This window comes from Stegostoma tigrinum, chromosome 19 (genome assembly GCF_030684315.1).
Source record: "Stegostoma tigrinum isolate sSteTig4 chromosome 19, sSteTig4.hap1, whole genome shotgun sequence".
Classification (NCBI taxonomy): Eukaryota; Metazoa; Chordata; class Chondrichthyes; order Orectolobiformes; family Stegostomatidae; genus Stegostoma; species Stegostoma tigrinum.
The window spans coordinates 6,434,854-6,453,979 of record NC_081372.1 but is presented as its reverse complement, the minus strand read 5'-3'; the positions used below and the strand labels follow the sequence as shown (position 1 = coordinate 6,453,979).

At 46.3% G+C, this 19,126-nt stretch overlaps 1 protein-coding gene across 2 annotated transcripts in view; it reads right to left on the bottom strand.

Annotated features, from left to right (window-relative positions):
• Positions 1 to 19,126, bottom strand: part of LOC125461452 (syntaphilin-like) — a 45,172-nt gene that overhangs the window by 15,386 nt on the left and 10,660 nt on the right. For both annotated transcript variants that reach the window (XM_048550249.2, XM_048550248.2), the window contains one exon: positions 4,319 to 4,452. The gene's annotated coding sequence lies outside the window, so the exon portion shown is untranslated. The remainder of the gene's footprint in view (positions 1 to 4,318; positions 4,453 to 19,126) is intronic.

Genomic DNA, 19,126 nt, shown 5'->3' with positions numbered 1-19,126 from the left:
TCAAAAGGTATTTTATCAATTATTAAGAGGAAAGGATATCTAAGGATGGAATAGAATTCTCAAAACAGTATATCATGACGACAAGATATGCGCATGGTTCTTAATGAATACTTTTTGTTTGTCTTCACAGAAGTAAGGGTGATGAAGGCTTTGTAGTTAATGAGAGGGCGTGGAAACTATTTGATTTAATAACATTGAGAGAGGAAGTCTTAAGGGAATTAGCATCTTCAAAATGTAAAAAGAACCCAAAAGAGTAAGTAGTGAAGGCTCTGAGCATCATTTTTTATCTTTCTCTGTCTATTTATGTGGTGCTGGAGGAACAGAGGAATGTTAATGTTGTACCGTTGTTTAAAAATGGAGTGAGGGATAGACAAGTCCGTCAGCCTGACCTCAGAAGCAGGAACATGATTGTTATGAATTCTGAGAGGCAGGATAATCTGTCACTTAGAAGGACATGGAGCAACCAGCTATTGTCAGCATTGATTTGTTAAGTGAAGATTGTGCTTAACTGACTTAATTGAATTTTTTGGGAAGATAACAAGGAGTGTACTTGACAAGGTCTACATTTTGCTTTAATGAGGTTTTTCACAAGATCCTTCATGGCAGGCTGGTTTAAAAAAAAGTTCATGGCAATCGAGGGACACGTAGCAAGCCAGATATGAAAGCAGCTTAGTGGCGGTTAACTAGTGTTTTTGTGACAAGGATAGGGTTTCCAATTGTGTTCTTCAGGACTCAGTACTAGACTTTTTTTTGTGGTAAATATTAATAATTAAATGTAGGGGGCATGATCAAGAAGTTTCCAAGTGACTGAAATCTGCCTGCATAGTTGATAGCTTGGTTGACGGGGGAGGTGTGGAAGCTGTAGACTGGAGGATGTTATCAATGAACCTGTCAGATCGGCAGTAAAGTGCCGATGGGATTCAATGAGTCGAACTGTGAGATGATGTTGCTGAAGACGTCAAACACAGCATATGAATACTCAACAAACAGGAGAATACCGAGCATGTTGAGGAGTGTCGGATCAGCCATGATCTGATTGAATGGCAGAGCAGGCCTGAGGAGCTGAATGGCCTATTTCTGTACCTATTCATAAGGGTCTTATAGTCTTAACGAGGAAACTTTTTGAGGGAATGTCCACAGATCCCTGAAAGTAGCAGGAAATATCAACAAGGTGACTAAGCAGGCATATGGAATTCTTTATTAACCAAGGCATCGAACATAAGAGCAGTGAGGTTATGCTGGAGCAACGTCAAAGGTTAGGCCACAATGTAAGTAACATTTACAGTCCTGGTCACCTCATCATGGAAATATGTAACTTCACCAGACAGCATACAGAGGAGATTTACAAGAGCGTTGCCAGTACAAGAAGAATGAAGCTATGAGGTAAGATTGGATAGGCCAGGGCGTGTTCTTCTAAGAACAGACGAAGCTGAGGGACAGTTGATTCAAGTTTACAAAACTGAGGGGCCTGCAGAGAGTGGATTGGAAGGGTCTATATATCTTAGCAGGGAGGTCTGAAACAAATGGGGTTTGATTTAAAGCAACTGATGGAAAGATGAGAGGGGAGATGAAAGAGTTTTTCACCCAAGGATGGCTGGAGTCTGGAATTCGCTGCTTGAGAGGAGAGTAGAGGCAGAAACTCAACTCATTTCAAAGGTGATAATGGGAACTGCAGATGCTGGAGAATCCAAGATAATAAAATGTGAGGCTGGATGAACACAGCAGGCCCAGCAGCATCTCAGGAGCACAAAAGATGATGCTGGGCCTGCTGTGTTCATCCAGCCTCACATTTTATTATCATTTCAAAGGTGTCTGAATATATACCAGACATCCCATAAGGTCTATGGATATGGATTCATTGCTGAAATGGTTTCTACATTTTCTAAATATTTGGAGCAGAGGAACGTGCCAGGATTTGGGAAGACAGCAGAGAGCAGGACGACATTTGACCAATCCTTTGAAGGACAAGCATAGACACGATGTACTGAACGGTCACCTCGGACGTCCTGTTGGCATCAAAGTGCCACCTAATTGTATTTGCAGGCAGGGACTTAAACCAGACGGCAGGGCCCTCTTGTCACACAGAGGTACCCTTGGACTGGGAAGCTTGGGTTCAAGTCCTACCTGCTCCAGAGGTGTGTAATAATATTTCAGAACAGGTTGGTTAGAAAAGTAGGTTAAATGGAGGAGGGGGGAAAAAAAACAACCAGATACCAGGTAAGGGCCAGCATTCCCACTTCAAACAGAAGTTTAAACAAGTATATAGGCATCTGACAGTGATTTGGTTCAGACTGGTTACTGTCAGTTTAAATTCACAATTGAAAATTAATCCTCTCCCTGTTTTGTCCAGTTCTATTTTTAAAAGTTGAGTTACAAACCTCATTGCTTTTCTTTGACTAATTTGTTAATTTCACACTCTGTGAGTCAGTATTGTATAAAAGCAGCCTGAGTAGGTGGCTGTACAAACGACATCATCATCAAGACTTCCAAAAGCTCACAAGTGCCTCATAAACTTAACGAGTGCTAATTCTGTGCTGCTTTGTAAATCAAGGGCATATTAATACATTAGATAAATACCTGTTTCACATCAGTCTTACAGCATTAATCGTAACTGAAATGCCTCTAACTTTCCGGAATTAGAACAGAAAACCTTAAAAATAATCAACAGGTCAGACAGCATCTGTGGAAAGAGAAAGGGTTAACTGTATTTTGACACAGTTTGGTTCTTTTTGTTTTATGGGGAGTGCTAGACACTGATCCCGGGCACTAGGAATTTAAACCGAATGGTAAAGGTCAGCCATACCCAGATGAGAGGCCTTGAGCACCCACACTTCGTGGGAGACAGGGCTGGTGTTGGTTAGGGGAATGGGTGAGAAACACATTGATGCACATTATGTGACATGCTCCAGGCCCTGGATCCCCTAAGAAAGACTCTGGCATAAATGACAGATTTACATTTGTTTTACAAGGTGGTTAACCCAACCTGTGAGCAGCCTCGTGAAGCAAAATAGTGTACCTGAAATAAAATCAGGAAGTATTTGGAAAACTTAGCAGGACAACCAGAATCTGTGACAATCAAGGAAGGTAGTTTAAAGTTTTATATTCATGAGCTGGAAGCTCATTGAATAGAATTATCTCTATGTTATGAGAGTTACACTTCACAAATAGTTAATTAAATGGGAAGGCCTTTGTCCTGATATTGCAAAAGTCGAGGTAGAAAATCAAGTTTTTCTCCACCTTACTCATTCTGTAGACATTGCCTGACTGAGTGTTTCCTGAATATGTTGTTTCTAATATAGCTCTTTGGATGGTCTCAGGACATCCCAAAGCACTCATAGACAATGAAGTATTTTTGAAACATAAGGAATGTGGCAGCAAATTTTCACACAGTAAGTTCACATATAGTTTGTTAACAACCAGATAATCTGTTTTCAGCAATAGTTATTGGTGAAAGCCAGGAAACCAAACAGAACTCCCCTGGTCTCCTTCAAGAAAGCACCATGGGATCCATTACACCCACTGAGCGAATAGTCAGGACTTTAATGACTCATCTGAAAGATGGCAGCACTCCCCACAGCAGTACTGCACAGAGTCATAAAGATATACAACATGGAAACAGACTCTTTGGTCCAACTTGTCCATGCTGAATAGATAACCAAAATTAATCGAGTCCTACTTGCCAGCATTTGGTCCATATACTTCTAAGCCCTTCCTATCCATATACCTATTCAGATGCCTTTTAAATGTTGTACCAGCCTCCACTTCCTGTGACAGCTCATTACATAGACGCCCCACACTCTGCACGAAAAAGTTGCCTCTCAGTTCCCTTTCATATCTTTCCCCTCTCACCTTAATCTTATGTCCTCTAGTTTGGACTTCCACGACCCTGGGGGAGAAAAGATCTTGGTTATTAACCCTATCCATGTTCCTCATGATTGTATAAACCCCTATAAAGGTCACTCCTCAGCCTCCAATGCTCCAGGGTAAAACAGAGCCAGCCCATTCAGCCTCTCCCTATAGCTCAAACCCGTCAGGACCAGCAACATCCTTATAAACCTTTTCAGTGCTGGAGAGTATTGATCTAAATTTGGGACACCAGTCTCTGTAGTGAAATGAACCCAAGATCTTCTGATCCAAAGGATGGAGTGTAACCAACTGAGCCACTAAATCTATAAGAATACGGTATTAACATGTGTTTTACCTTTTCAGATATACTGTAAGATTCCAGCAGTTTCTGTTTATTTGAGAGCAATTTTAATTAGTACTTGCTGTGGATGGACAAAGATGAAGAGATTAAATATTGTTTTTCTGAACTTACCCTACAGAATGCAGTGGATTTTTTTCTTCACTCCGCAAAACCCTGAGTGTAGTGAACAGTCTGAGGCTTCAGTAATTCTGTCATGTTGATGAACCAGCAGGCATGTCAGCAGCTAAAATGGACATCCTTCTCAGCTAGGCAATAAAGAAAAGATATGCTTAATGAAAAGGACATTTCTGTTATGCGGACAGACCATACAGTAAACAAAACAAAACATTAAAGCTCCCTCACACGTAATGGTGACTCTCTGGAACATTAAACATTTAACAATATATTTTTATTAAAAATTGAGCCAGATCTTGCTGGAAAACGTTAATGACACATGCCATTCACCATTATTAATGCACTAATCATACAGTATGAAAAAATTCCTGAACTTGCTCATCAATCTACATCGTCCTACTTCCTTCACACAGACCGCATCTTGCCCTTAACCTTCCCATTATTTTTATGGAATTGTTGGATTTACACTTTAACTACCCTTTAAACTCACTGCTTACTTTCCTTTCTGTCTCTAATTTACTTTCTCCCTCAGTCCAATCTTTCTTTTCCTCTCTTTAGCTCTCTTCCACAATGTAATTTGGCTCTAATTCACTCCATTTCCATCTCTCCTCTGTTCCTCCTTCATCCTTAAGTCTTGGTGGTTAAGAAGATGATCCATTGGCTCTGATGTTTACTGTGGTCCTACCTGACCACATCATTTTCAGCTCATTCTTCCAGTTAGTAACAGTGTTAATGGCATTTTAGCTGCATGACAAGGTAAATACCTTTGTCCTAATGCAAGGCCTGTCACCCTAGCAGGTTCCTCTTCTATAATAAATTGTACTAATTACGTTTCCCTCAACTTCCTTACAACTTCATTTTGTTAAATTTCAAAAGTCAACACTGTATCTTCAAGAGGATACTGGATTGGTTCCCAGTGGAGCAGAGATCACATTTTAGGAACAACACTTAATTCAAGACTTCCCCTGGATTATTTCCAATCATTTGTGCTGTAACAGATACCTTTGGATGCAACCTTGAGAGGGAGCCTTGCTCAATGTTTGACTTCAAAAGTACAAAGATGTGATATAGAAAGTTGCCACTAATCCCACTTCTTGAACAAGTCTAAGGTTTACTAAGACTAAGTGGCAAAGGATAACTAACTAGATTGCTTGGTGGAAATGGTGTGTTCCCGGGCAATAAGAAAAGTCTTACTTTGTAGTGAGTGAGAGTGCAATTAGATCACTACAGGAACACTACATAAGAGACATTTTTATCTAGCGAGTTTTGAGAAGATTTGTAGCTCAGGTTGAGGTTCTGGATGTGAGTTTGCTCGCTGAGCTGGAAGGTTAGTTTTCAGACGTTTCGTCACCATTCTAGGTAACATCATCAGCGAGGCTTCGTCGGAGGCTCACTGATGATGTTACCTAGAATGGTGACGAAAAGTCTGAAAACTAACCTTCCAGCTCAGCGAGCAAACTCACATCCAGAACGTTTTTATCTCTTCTGAGACTGTGGCTAGGTCTAAACTTGAAGATTACAGACTACAAAGCTTAACTGCAGATTGAAGCAAATTGAAGAAGATTGATTTTTCTCCATCCACAGGCAGTCCCTTTGACAGTAGTGAGTCGAGCTGTACAGAAATTTCTGAGTTAACCCTTTCAGGTCAACTTCCCTAAACCATAATCTCAGGGGTTGGAGAGGGCTTTCCCTCCAGAGTACTTCTTCCCCTTAGTGAATCTAGATGGGTCCTTTTTTTGGCTTTGTCAATCTTAAGAGATGACATGATGGCCAAAGTCAGTTCCCACTGCAACACACAGCAACACAGTCCAGGGGCTCTCAATTCTCCAAGCAAAGACAAACAGGTCAACATTCAGTCCATGCCTACTCACTGCATATGCACAAAACTAGAAATTATGTTTCTGTAAAGCTCTGGTTGGATTCCATCTGGACATCACCTCAACAATAACTTGTATTAATAAAGCATTGTTCACGTTGTAAAGGATCTCCCAGTTCTTCATCCCAGCATTATCAAACAAAATCTGAAATGGACTCATATGAGGAGATCTTCAAGAAGGTGACTAAAAACTATGTCAAAGAGGTACATTTTGAGGATCACTCTGGTGGGAACACAAGCGAGAGGCTTTGCATGGTATATTAATCTAGAAAAGAATCTATCATACGTTCATCAGAATGATGTTAAGGATTAAAAATGAAATTGAAAGAATATGATGAACAGATAATGTTTATGTTTTCATGTAATGAACAAGATTAAAGGGTAATCGAATGGTAGTGTTTTCAGATGATTTAAAGAATTTGTTGGACAGGTAGTGAGCAATTATTTCCTTTGGTTAGGAGTGTCCATAACCAGAATGAGGAAGTGAGAGGATTATTACAGGAAGCATTTCTTTATACAATGGATCATGGAATCTAATATATTACCCTCTCCCCAAAAGGCTACTGAAGCTGCAGTCAGTGGAAAATTTTAAACTGACATTGATATTTGCTAAATAACAAAAAAAAACAGCAGATGCTGGAAATCAGAAACAAAAACAGAAGTTGCTGTGCAAACTCAGCAGGTCTGGCAGCATCTGTGGACAGAAAGCAGAGTTAGCATTTTGGCTCCAGTGACCCTTCTTCAGATTTTTGCTGGTGAGTGTATTAAGGATTATTCAAGTAAGGAAAGTCGATGAAGTTAGGAAACAGATCACTTAAAATCTAACTGAACAGAGTCACAGACTCTAAGGGATGAATAGCCTCCTCCTATTAAAATTTTCAATCCTCGTGCGTTCAAGACTACTGGTCTATTGTTCCTCTCTCCTCCATCTAATCTAATTAATCTCTTCCATTGTTAAGGAAGAACCAAATGTTTATACACTCCCACTGGACCACAAGAGGACCAAAATTAGGAGCTCATGAAGCAGGAATGTGTGAACCCATGTTGTACTTCCCTTCGTTTTGTAGTAGATTGATAGGCTACCATCCCAAGCATAATAGAGATAACACAGTGTGGAGCTGGAGGAGCACAGCAGGCCAGCAGCATCAGAGGAGCAGGAAAGTTGACATTCTGGGTCAGCTCCCAAACATTTCTGTTTTACAATATTCAGTACAGAATCCTTAATGTGAGAAACCCATACATCACCACAGGGGTCAAAGAGATATACAGCATGGAAACAGACCCTTCAGTTCAACTTATCCATATGGACCAGATATTGTGGATAAATCTAGTTGCATTTGCCAGCATTTGGCTCATATCCCTCTAAACCCTTCTTATTCATTTACCCTTCCAGGTGTCTTTTAAACATTGAAATTGTACCGGCTTCCACCACTTCCTCTGGCAGCTCATTCCATACATGCATCACCCTCTCTTGTGAAAAAGTTACCCCTTAGATCCCTTTTAGATCTTTCCCCTCTCACCTTGAACCTATGCCCCTCTAGTTTTGGGCTCTCCCACCCTGGGGTAGAAACCTTGCTTATTTGCCCTGTTCATGCCCCTCATGATTTTATAAACCTCTGTAAGGTCACCCCTCAGCTTCTGATGGTCCAGAGAAAATAGCCCCAGCCTATCCAGCATCTCACTACCTCTTAAACCCTCCAACCCTGGCAACATTTTCCTAAATCTTTTCTGAACCCATTCAAGTTTCACAACATCCTTCCTATAGCTAAGAGATGAAAATTGCATGCAGTACATCAAAGGTGGCCTAACCAATGTCCTGTAAAGCTGCAACATGACCTCCCTACTCCGATACTCAATGCATTGACTGATGAAAGCAAGTGTACTAAACGTCTTCTTCACCGCCCTGTCTACCTGCGACTCCACTTTCAAGGAACTGTGAACCTGCACCCCAAGGTCTCTTTGTTCAGTGACACTCCCCAGGACCTTACCATTAAGTGTGTAAGTCCTGCCCTGATTTGCCTTTCCAAAATTCAGCACATCCCATTTATCTAAATTAAACTCCATCTGACACTCCTTGGCCCATTGGCCCATGTGATCAACATCCCAAGTACTCTGAGGTAACCTTCTTTGCTATCCACTACATCTTCAGTTTTAATATCACCTGCAAGCTTACGAACCATACATCCTATATCCACAACAAAATCATTTATATAAATGACAAAAAGTAGTGGACCCAGCACTAGTCCTTGTGGCACACTGCTGATCGTAGGCCTCCAGTCTGAAAAGCAACTCTGCACGACTATCCTTTGTCTTCTACCTCTGAGCCAGTTCTGTATCCAAATAGCTAGGTCTCCCCGTATTCCATGTGATCTAACTTGGGTAGCCAATCTACTTGAAGGAACCTTGTCGACTGCCTTACTGAAGTCCATATAGATCACATCCACTTTCCTGCCCTCAACAATCCTCTTCCCTCAGGATAATGTCCTGGGCCTGACCATCTTTAGCTGCTTCAATGACTTCCCTTCTGTGGTTATAAGGTGATGGTTTGACAGGGTTTATCATAGTCAATTGGCCCCACCTATTCTACTGGTGTCACACATGGTCTGTGGTCAGAGACTTTCATAGTGAGCAAATATATCTGGACCTGTTTCCTCACATGCCAGCACTGCTACCTAACCAAATATCGTTGTACTTACTGTGATCACAAAATAAACCTGATTATCTAGGAACAATGCAACTTCTGCAGATACTGTATGACGGTGTATCTTCCATCACTAATCACCAGGCAGGCCCAAGACAAAGCAAAGACAAATTGAAGGATTGGTGGCAGTGAACTACCTCAGATACCCCTTCCCCAATACCACACACTGGTAGAGGTGGCAAATGTCACCAGGTGGTGAATGGGAAAATATTATGTCATCCATCATTAGGTGAGAAGTAAGGATGTTCACCAATGATTGCACTAGATTTAGCACCATTAACTACTCCTCACATACTGAAACAACCTGCCTGTCCCTATTTGAAGAAAGACCTTCATAACATTCAGACTTGGGCTGTAAGTGGCAAATAGCATTCAGGCCACGCAAGTTCCAGGCAATAACTGCCTCTAACAAGAGACGGTAATTACCCCTTGACATTCAATGGCATCATCATGACTGAATGCCCCAACATCAACATCTCGGGTTACCTTTGACCAGAAACTGAACTCGACAAGCCATATTTCCTGCTTCACATTCATTCACAGGTTGTGGGGACCATTGGCACAGAGGGCAGTTAAGAATAGACCATGTTGCAGTGTTTCTGGAGTCACATGTAGGCCAGACAAGGTAAAGACGGAAAACCCTAAAGGGCATTCCAAATAATCAAGGTAGATTCACAGTCATCATTAGACTCTTAATTCCAGATTTGAAAAAAAATTGAATTCAAATTCCACCATCTGCCATAGCACGATTTGATCCAAGTACCTGGAACATCAGCTGCATCTCTGTGTAAATAGTTTACCAACAATACCACTAGGCCATTGCCTCCCCTCCCCAACAACAGGTCAGAGGCTAAGAATACTGCAGTGAGTAACATACACCCTGACTCCCCACAGCGTTTCCGCCAGCTACAAGGCCAAAGTCAGGAGCATGATGGAGTACTCCCCATTTGCCTGGATGAGTGCAACTCAAGTTTCTTGAGTGCACACTCAAGATGCACTGCAGCAACTCACCAAAGTTCCTTTCACAGCAGCATCCAAACCATAACCTCTACCACCTACAAAACTAAGGACAGCAGATGCATGGGGACACTGCCACCTGCAATGTACCCTCCCATACTCGTACATCACCCTGACTTAATTAAATCACCGTTGCTTCACTGTCACTGGGTCAAAAACCTGTGTTTCCCTTCCCAACAGTATTGTGGTCATCCCTGCAGTACATGGGCTGCAGCTCACCACCACCTTCCCAAGGGCAGTTAGGGACAGATAGTAAATGCTGGCCAATGCAATGATACACATCTCAGGAATGAATAGCAAATCTCTGCCTCGAAGCTTATCAAGCAGAGCTACTTATTTTCTGTGATTATTCATTACATTATCTCTTAATAAAGCCAATTAGCAGCACTGAACACTCAGTGAGGCATTACTTCTTGCCAGCGAATGGAAAAGCTGGTATCATGCAATTGAAAATAAGCACTGCAGAAAATGTCTGTTGTAAAATATGTTAATACATCAAATACTAACATTTCCCTGCGCTACAAGTAAGCTTGGAAATATAAATAGACCACATTTGATCTCTGTGAACTGGTTCTTGCCGTATAGGCAAGTTTTTCATTATACTTCCATTATTGACTTTATATTCAGAGCCAGCCCATGTAAGGACTTCTCTTCCCATTTCCACACCATTGCATTCGGGGCTCCCCAAGAATCCAACCTTGGCCTTGTCCTAATTCTCATCGGGGCTCTAATCATCCATGACATTATCCATAAACATAGCATCAGTTTTCACAGGTACCTCAATGAAACCCGATTCATCCTGCCCCCTACCTTCTGTGACCCCTTCATTACCACCACATCCACCCCTTCCAATACTGACCCTCAGTGGTAGCCGTGTGTACCAACTTCATGACACACTACAGAAATTCACCAAAAATTCTCAGGCAAAGATCCTTCCAAATGAAGACCACTACCATCTAGAAGGACAAGGGCAGCAAATGCACAGTGACACCACCCCCTGCATGTTCCCCTCCAAGCCACCCTCCATCCTGACTTGGAAATATACTGTCATTCCTTCACTGTCGCTGGGTCAAAATCCCGGAACACTCTCCCTAACAGCATTGTGGGTCTACCTAGAGCACATGGACTGCAGTGGTTTAAGAAGACAGCTCACTGCCACTTTCTCAAGGGCAATTAGGGGCAGACAATAAATAAAAATAATGCATCTAGAATTGCTGGGAAAAGCAATGCTACTGTCTTCAGTCAGCACAACTAACTCCAATCCCTAGCCACCCACTCCTTCATCTCTCACGGGCCCTGTCTGACACCTAATTTGATTTGGAAATCTTGGGTCCAGGTTTTCAGGAAATTACTTGACTTTCCACACCAGACTCGGGAGAAACCGGTTCAGATGATCTTTGTGGAGTTGGGTTTGTCTCACCCAGAGCCAGGTCAGAGGTTACTCGGGGACTGCAAGTAACCAAGGCAGGTGGTTCACAAGGCCCAACTGGTTCTCTGGGACTTTATTGTCTTCTCATATTTTAGGTCCTCTCACCCTCATCCTTCACATCCACCAGCACCCACCTATTCTTCTGTCCAGACATGAATCACAGAATTGTTACAATATACAATGAGGCCAATCAGCCCATCATTCCTACACCATATCTATAACCAAGGGACAACTTTCACCTTTTCATCATATTCCTGCACAACATTTCTATCCAAATAACCAGCCAATGCTGTCTTGAATACCTCAGTTGAACCTGCCTCCACCACATTTCCAAGCAGTGCTTTCCAAACCCTAACTCCTTGCCGTGTAAAGACATTTTTATTCACCTCACCCTTCCTTCATTTACATATCACTCTAAACCTTATTTATTGGTAGCGGGCGCAGCTTCTCTCTACCCACTCTGTCCACTCATGATTTTGGAAATCTCTATCAAATCTCTTCTCAGTCTCCTTCTCTCCCCAAGGAGAACATTTCCACCTCTTCAATTTATCCTCATAACTAAAGTTCTCATTCCAGGAACCATTCTTAGAAATTACTGTGCATTCTTTCCAATGTATGCACATGTTTGCCAACTGTGCCAAAACCCATCCCCTTGGTCCCTTAGAGCTCCCCAATGCCAACCCATTCTATATCTACCATCGACAAAACTCAGGGCCTATGCTAAGATTAAATAAAATAATGTTCTAAATATCTGTTACAAATTTCACTGTGATAAACAAAACCCTCTCATTTATGAAAAGCTATCTAGTCTTTTAAATTTCTTTCAATACTTCAACCTTAATAAAACAAATTAGATGCATAACTGTATCAAAGACAGCTAATCCTTTAATAATCACTTTCGGCTGTCAATTAAACTGGCCTTAGAAACCCTGTTTGGATAATTATATATTGCTGAAAGAAGCTGATAATTAATTATGTTTCATTATTGTATACATTATAATTAGAATTACATAAAGATAGCCCTTGGTTATGTCAAAAAGTTAGTCACTGTTACACCAAATCTTTTCTTAACTTCTCACTAACACAAATAAGCCATGATTTCTATAAATTCTCTAGGGCTGGGAACTAAATAACTTCTCAGCTTCATGGTTCTTTAAGATTTTTCAACCTTCAAAATCATTTATATCTTCTCTAAAAATTCCCAACTCTCACACTGCAGGTAGAGGACTTTGATATCATGAAACTAGGGTCTATTTAAACTTGCCATGCTAAATTTGGTTTCCTTCCGTTTGACTGACTCTATGTCCCATTCTTGTTTCTTTTGTTTCTCCTCCACTCAACCCACACACCCAAGAGCCAATTAAAACCATGTTTTCAACAAATTGTCCCCTTGTTCAGAACACATCATAAGAACCAAAAGAACTGTGGACACTGTAAATCAGGAACAAAAACAAAGTTGCTGGAAAAGCTCAGCAGGTCTGGCAGCATCTGCGGAGGAGAAAACAGAATTAACGTTTGGGTCTGGTGACCCTTCTTCAGAACACATCAACTCTGTTTTGCTTGCTTTTGCTCTTATTATTCCAAGAGAAATAACATTTTATACAACACAAAATGTGCCCTAGTAAGCATGATTTACAATCTCTTTACATAATCCTTAGTGAGCTTTGAGAAGATTTGTAGCTTAGGTTGAGGTTCTGGATGTGCGTTTGCTCGCTGAACTGGAAGGTTAGTTTTCAGATGTTTCGTCAGCATTTCATAACATCATCAGTGAGCCTCCAGTGAAGCACTGGTGTTATGTCCCGCTTTCTATTTATCTGTTTTGGTTTCCTTGGGTTGGTGATGTCATTTCCTGCATTGGCGATGTCATTTCCTGTTCTTTTTCTCACAGGATGGTAGATTGGCTCCAAATCAATGTGTTTGTTGATGGAGTTCTGGTTGGAATGCCATGCTTCTAGGAATTCTCGTGCATGTCTCTGTTTGGCTTGTCTAGGATGGATGTGTTGTCCCAATCAAAGTGGTGTCCTTCCTTATCTGTATGTAAGGATACGAGTGATAGTGGGTCATGTTGTTTTGTGGCTAGTTGATGTTCATGTATCCTGGTGGCTAGCCACAACTAGCCACAAAAAGACATGACCCACTATCACTCGTATCCTTACATACAGATGAGGAAGGACACCACTTTGATTGGGACAACACATCCATCCTAGGACAAGCCAAACAGAGACACACACGAGAATTCCTAGAAGCATGGCATTCCAACCAGAACTCCATCAACAAACACATTGATTTGGAGCCAATCTACCATCCCCTGTGAAAAAGAACAGGAAATGACATCACCAACGCAGGAAATGACATCACCAACCCAAGGAAACCAAAACAGATAAATAGAAAGCGGGACATAACACCAGCGCTTCGTCGGAGGCTCACTGATGATGTTACCTAGAATGGCGACAAAACATCTGGGAACAAACCTTCCAGCTCAGTGAACCAGCTTATATCTGGAACAAAATAAAGACCCACTCTTCTGTGGTCCGGAAGGAGGAGAGTGCTGTCTTGGAGGTGGAAGGAAGACGTCGGGTTGGCTGTGCACCCTTGCAACCGGTGGATCTTAATGCTGGCTTCGGCCTAACGCTGGTTCAGGGGAGCAGCCAACCTGCAACGATGGCTGCGGCAAGTGCTCGTGCCCCAGGTCAGGGGGTCCGGAACACCATCCGTGTTTCCGTGAAGAAGGTGGATGAAGGTGCACCTGTGGACCGCACCTTCTTCGTGAAGAGGGTCCTGTTGGACTGTTGTGGGTTCACTGCTGCGGACATTTACTGCCTGCAGGATTTCCCCGGAGGAGGTTTTTACGATGTAACCTTCAGGAGTGCCAAGCTTTGCGAGCGCTTCCTGGAGGTTTTCAAGGAGAAAGCAGGTGAGGGCCCCCTCTCTGTATTGACCGCTGTCCCGCTGTTTGTGATGCCAGCACAGAGGAGCCGTATGGTGACTGTACACATGTACAACCCGCATGTGCCAGCAGTTGATGTCCTGACCTTCCTTGGAAGGTACGTGAAGGTGGAAGGGGACCTAACTGACATCATGGACCCCTTTGGCATCTGGACCAGTAAGAGGCAGGTCAGGGTGACGCTGAGGATGGGCGCGGACGGGAACATTGTACACCCACCATCCAGCTTTGTGATCGGCGGGAGCAAGGGCTACCTGACCTACGCAGGGCAACCTAAAGTCTGCCATGCCTGTGGTAGGTCAGGTCACGTGGCAGCCGACTGCAAAGGCACCATCTGCAGGAACTGCAGGGAGGAGGGACACCTTGCAAAGGATTGCCCACGAGAGAAAAGCTGCAACCTTTGTGGGGAAGCGGGCCACCTCTACAGGGCATGCCCACAGTGGGGGACCACCTATGTCCAGATCGCCGGCAGGGGAAATGCGGGGCCAGCCCCCCCGGAGGAGAGGAAGGCACCAGGGCCCAGCAAGGACCCCACTGATGAGCAGGAGGGCCAGGTCGTGCAGGAGGGCCCCACCTCGCAGGATGGGACTGAGGCCAGCAAAGCACCCCTCCAGGCTCCGCTCCCCCCCGACAACCTGGAGTCGATGGAGGCGGCGACAGGCGACCCAGGGGAGTGGACGATGGTCCAGAAGGTGAGGAGGAGGGTGTGTCGGCGGGCCCAGGAACCCCAACCATCAGGCGGGAAGAGGCAGCTACAGGGGGGCTATAAGAGCTCCTCTGACGAGGGAGATTCGGAGAGGTCTCAAGGGAAAAGGAAAGCAGCACCCCGCTTCCAGGTGACGGGAGGCATCCTGAGGCTCCCTCCGACACCCAGTCACATGCCGCTGGGGCCCTGGAGGGTCCCCCGGAACTTCCAGGCGGGAAGGAGGAAACAGCGTGTCCCCAGCCTGACCCAGAGCCGGACTCTCCTGCCTCCATACCCCCGATGAGGGATGCCACCTGGAAGGCAGCACGGACGGTTTCCTGAGCCCGGAGAGCGTCCAGCAGTTAGCCCGGGCAATGGGCGTGAAGGGACAGATGGAGGGGCTGGACCTTGGACTTGGGGAGGGTACTGCGGTCACTGCCCACAATGGGGGTACGAGTTGCGAACATTAATGTGCGCAGCATCAAGTCCACCGCGAGATGTGTGTCCACGTTGGCCTACCTGACCACCGCCAAGGCGGACCTCCTGTTTCTGCAGGAGTGCAGGATACCGCACCTCGGCAGGTACGGGAAATGGTCTGGCACCCGGACCTGTGGGCCTTCAATCTGGTCGGGGGGTAACGACTGTAGCTCCTCGGGCCTGGCTATTCAGCTTCGGGGGCACAACTTCACCATCTCTCAAGTTCAGGAGGTGGTGGGGGGGCGCCTCCTAGTGGCTGACGTCACCTACAGGAACGCTCCCCTGAGGCTGATCAACGTGTACGCCCCAGCGGTACGGAGTGAGCAGTTGGCCGTCCTGCAGCGGCTTCCACCCCTGCTGGCTATGTCCAGGCCGGTCATCCTAGGCGGAGACTTCAACTGCATCATGATGCAGATGGAAGATCCGGCGTGGGGACAGCGGGTGGGGGGAGTCAACTGGACGTCACGTCCAGATTCCTGATGGGCACGGTGAAGGACGCCAAGCTGCTCGACGTCTTCAGCAACCCTGCAGACGGAGCGCAGCGGAGGTACACCTGGTTGCGGCCAGACGGGTCTATTCGCTCAAGGATAGACTTCCTGTTTGTGTCACGGACGTTCTCGGTCAGGTCCAACGGGGTCGAGCCGGTGTTCTTCTCTGACCACTGCCTCCTGCTGGCCGACCGTCACTTACAGGACGACCAGCCGGCCGGCAAGGGGACGTGGAAGCTCAACACGACTCTGTTTATCCCAGAGAACGTCGAGGAGCTTAAGAGGGAGTACGCCGGTTGGAGAACCGTGAAACCCCTCTTTGAGTCTCCGGGTGACTGGTGGGAGACAGTGAAGGAGAAAATCAAGAGGTTCTTTGTCTTCAAGGGTGTTCGGAAGGCGAGAGAGAGGCGGGGAAAGCTGTCGCGACTCCAGAAAAGGGTGCAGAACCTGCTCCTTCTGCAGTTGATGGGGTCGATGTCACGGAGGACCTCCACGAGGTGAGGGGCCAGCAAGCCTCACTCTTCGCCGTGGAAGCCTCCAGGATAATCTTCCGGTCCAGGGTCTGGTCCGTGGAGCAGGACGAGACGTGCTCGCGTTTCTTCTTTCAGAAGGTGCACAAAGAGAGCTCTGTGCTTAGCCAGCTGAAGGAGGACAACGGCTCGGTGACGTCGTCTCGGCCCGACATTTTGAGGATCAGCAGATCCTTCTATGCCAGACTGTACGACACGAAGCCCACGGACAGCAGGGCCTCCGAGTCGTTCCTGTCGTCTATCACGGAGGTCTTAGACGACGGCACGAGGGAGTGGCTGGACCGGCCGATATCCCTGGATGAGCTGACCAGAGCCCTCAAGTCCTTGGAGGGGAATAGGACTCCCGGGAGCGACGGCTTACCGGTCGAGCTGTATTCCGCTCTGTGGGACCTGGTCGGCCAGGACCTGCTGGAGGTGTACGATAGTGCGCTTCGGGCAGGGGAAATGTGCAAGTCCATGAGGAAGGGCATCATCACCCTCATTTACAAGAGGAAGGGGGAGAGGGAAGAAATTAAGAATTGGCGTCCCATTTCACTATTGAACGTGGACTACAAAATCCTGGCCAAGGTCATAGCCAACCAGGTCAGGTCTGTCCTGGAGTCGGTGATTCACCCTGACTAAATCTGTGCTGTGCCAAGCAGGAAGATCTCTGAGAGCCTCGCGGTCATCAGGGATACGATCGCCTACGTGCAGGACAGGAGGTTGGACACCGGCCTCGTCAGCCTGGACCAGGAGAAGGCCTTTGACAGGGTCTCTCATGCTTACATGAGGGACGTCCTCTCCATTTTGGGGTTCGGGGAGGGCATCCGCAATTGGATCCGGCTGCTCTACGCCAACATCGTTAGCGCAGTCTCGATCAATGGGTGGGAATCGGACAGTTTTCCCGTCAGATCTGGAGTCAGGCAGGGCTGCCCGCTCTCTCCTGCCTTGTTCGTGTGCTGTGTGGAGCCCTTCGCCGCATTCATCAGGAAGGACGTGAGCCTGAAGGGCGTGACTAGCCCAGGCAGCGGAGGTCTTCAGGTCAAGACCTCCCTGTACATGGACGATGTCGCCGTCTTCTGCACCGATCGTCAGTCGATGAGTAGGCTGTTGGACATCTGTGGCCAGTTTGAACTGGCCTTGGGTGCCAAAGTCAATAGGGGTAAGAGCGAGGTCATGTTCTTCAGGAACTGGGACGACCGCTCCTTCATCCCCTTCACCGTCAGGACAGACTACCTGAAGGTGCTGAGTGTTTGGTTCGGTGGAGCTGGAGCGTGCACTAAGGCTTGGGAGGAGCGTATCACCAAACTGAAGCAGAAGCTGGGCAGGTGGACGCTCCGGTCCCTCTCCATCGCGGGTAAGAACCTGGTTGTCAGGTGCGAGGGGCTTTCGGTACTGTTGTATGTGGCGCAAGCCTGGCCTATCCCTGGACCTGCGCCGCTGCGGTCACCTGGGCCATCTTCCACTTCATTTGGGGGTCGAGGATGGACCGGGTTTGCAGGGACACCATGTACAAAGACCTGGAAAATGGGGGAAAGGGCGTACCGAACGCCACCCTCGCCCTGACGGCTACCTTTGTGTGTGGCTGCATCAAGCTGTGCATAGATCCTCAGTACACAAACACCAAGTGTCACTACTTACTGAGGTTCTACCTGTCCCTGGTGTTGCGAAGGATGGGCCTGGCCTCCTTGCCACGGAACGCTCCAAGTAGTTGGACCATTCCGTACCACCTGTCCTTCGTGGAGAAATTTTTGAAAGGAAACACCTTTGACCACAAGGCCGTCAGGCGGTGGTCAGCACGTAGTATCCTCGAGACCCTTCGGGAAAAGGAGAGGGTGGATCCCGTCGTGTGGTTCCCCGCGCAGACTGCCAAAGTCGTTTGGCAGAATGCCTCATCGCCAGAACTTTCAAACAAGCACAAGGACATTGCTTGGCTGGCGGTGAGAGGGGCTCTGCCAGTGAGATCCTTTATGCATGCCCGGAATCTCTGCACCACCGCACGCTGCCCTCGAGGTGGCTGCAGGGGGGACGAGACTGTTGATCACCTCCTTCTGGAGTGTGCCTATGCGCAGGAGGTCTGGAGGGGGATGCAGTGGTATTTGTCGAGGTTCGTCCCGAGCAGCTCCGTGACGCGGGACTCCGTGCTCTACGGGCTGTTTCCGGGGACGCACACCGAGACCAACCGCCTGGAGGACCATCAATGAGGTGAAAGACGCTCTTTGGTTTGCCCGCAACTTGCTGGTCTGCCAGCTGAAAGAACTGACCCCGACCGAATGTTGCAGACTGGCGCACACCAAGGTCCAGGACTACGTGCTGAGGGACGTAGGTCATAGCCAAGGTCATAGCCAACCAGGTCAGGTCTGTCCTGGAGTCGGTGATTCACCCTGACCAAATCTGTGCTGTGCCAAGCAGGAAGATCTCTGAGAGCCTCGCGGTCATCAGGGATACGATCGCCTACGTGCAGGACAGGAGGTTGGTTGCTAAAGCTTGGGGCAGCCGCCGCCAAGGCGCGTTGGGGAAAGACTACCGTATGAAACCCCTCGTCCAGAATAGAAAAAAGGGTCCTATCTGGTAACTGGGCCCAGCTGGCGCCTTCCCCAACTGGTCAGGGTGCCAACTGGGACTGTGCGGGGTGATGACTGCCGGGGTATTTTCTTTGCTTTGTTTTTTTTTCTTCTT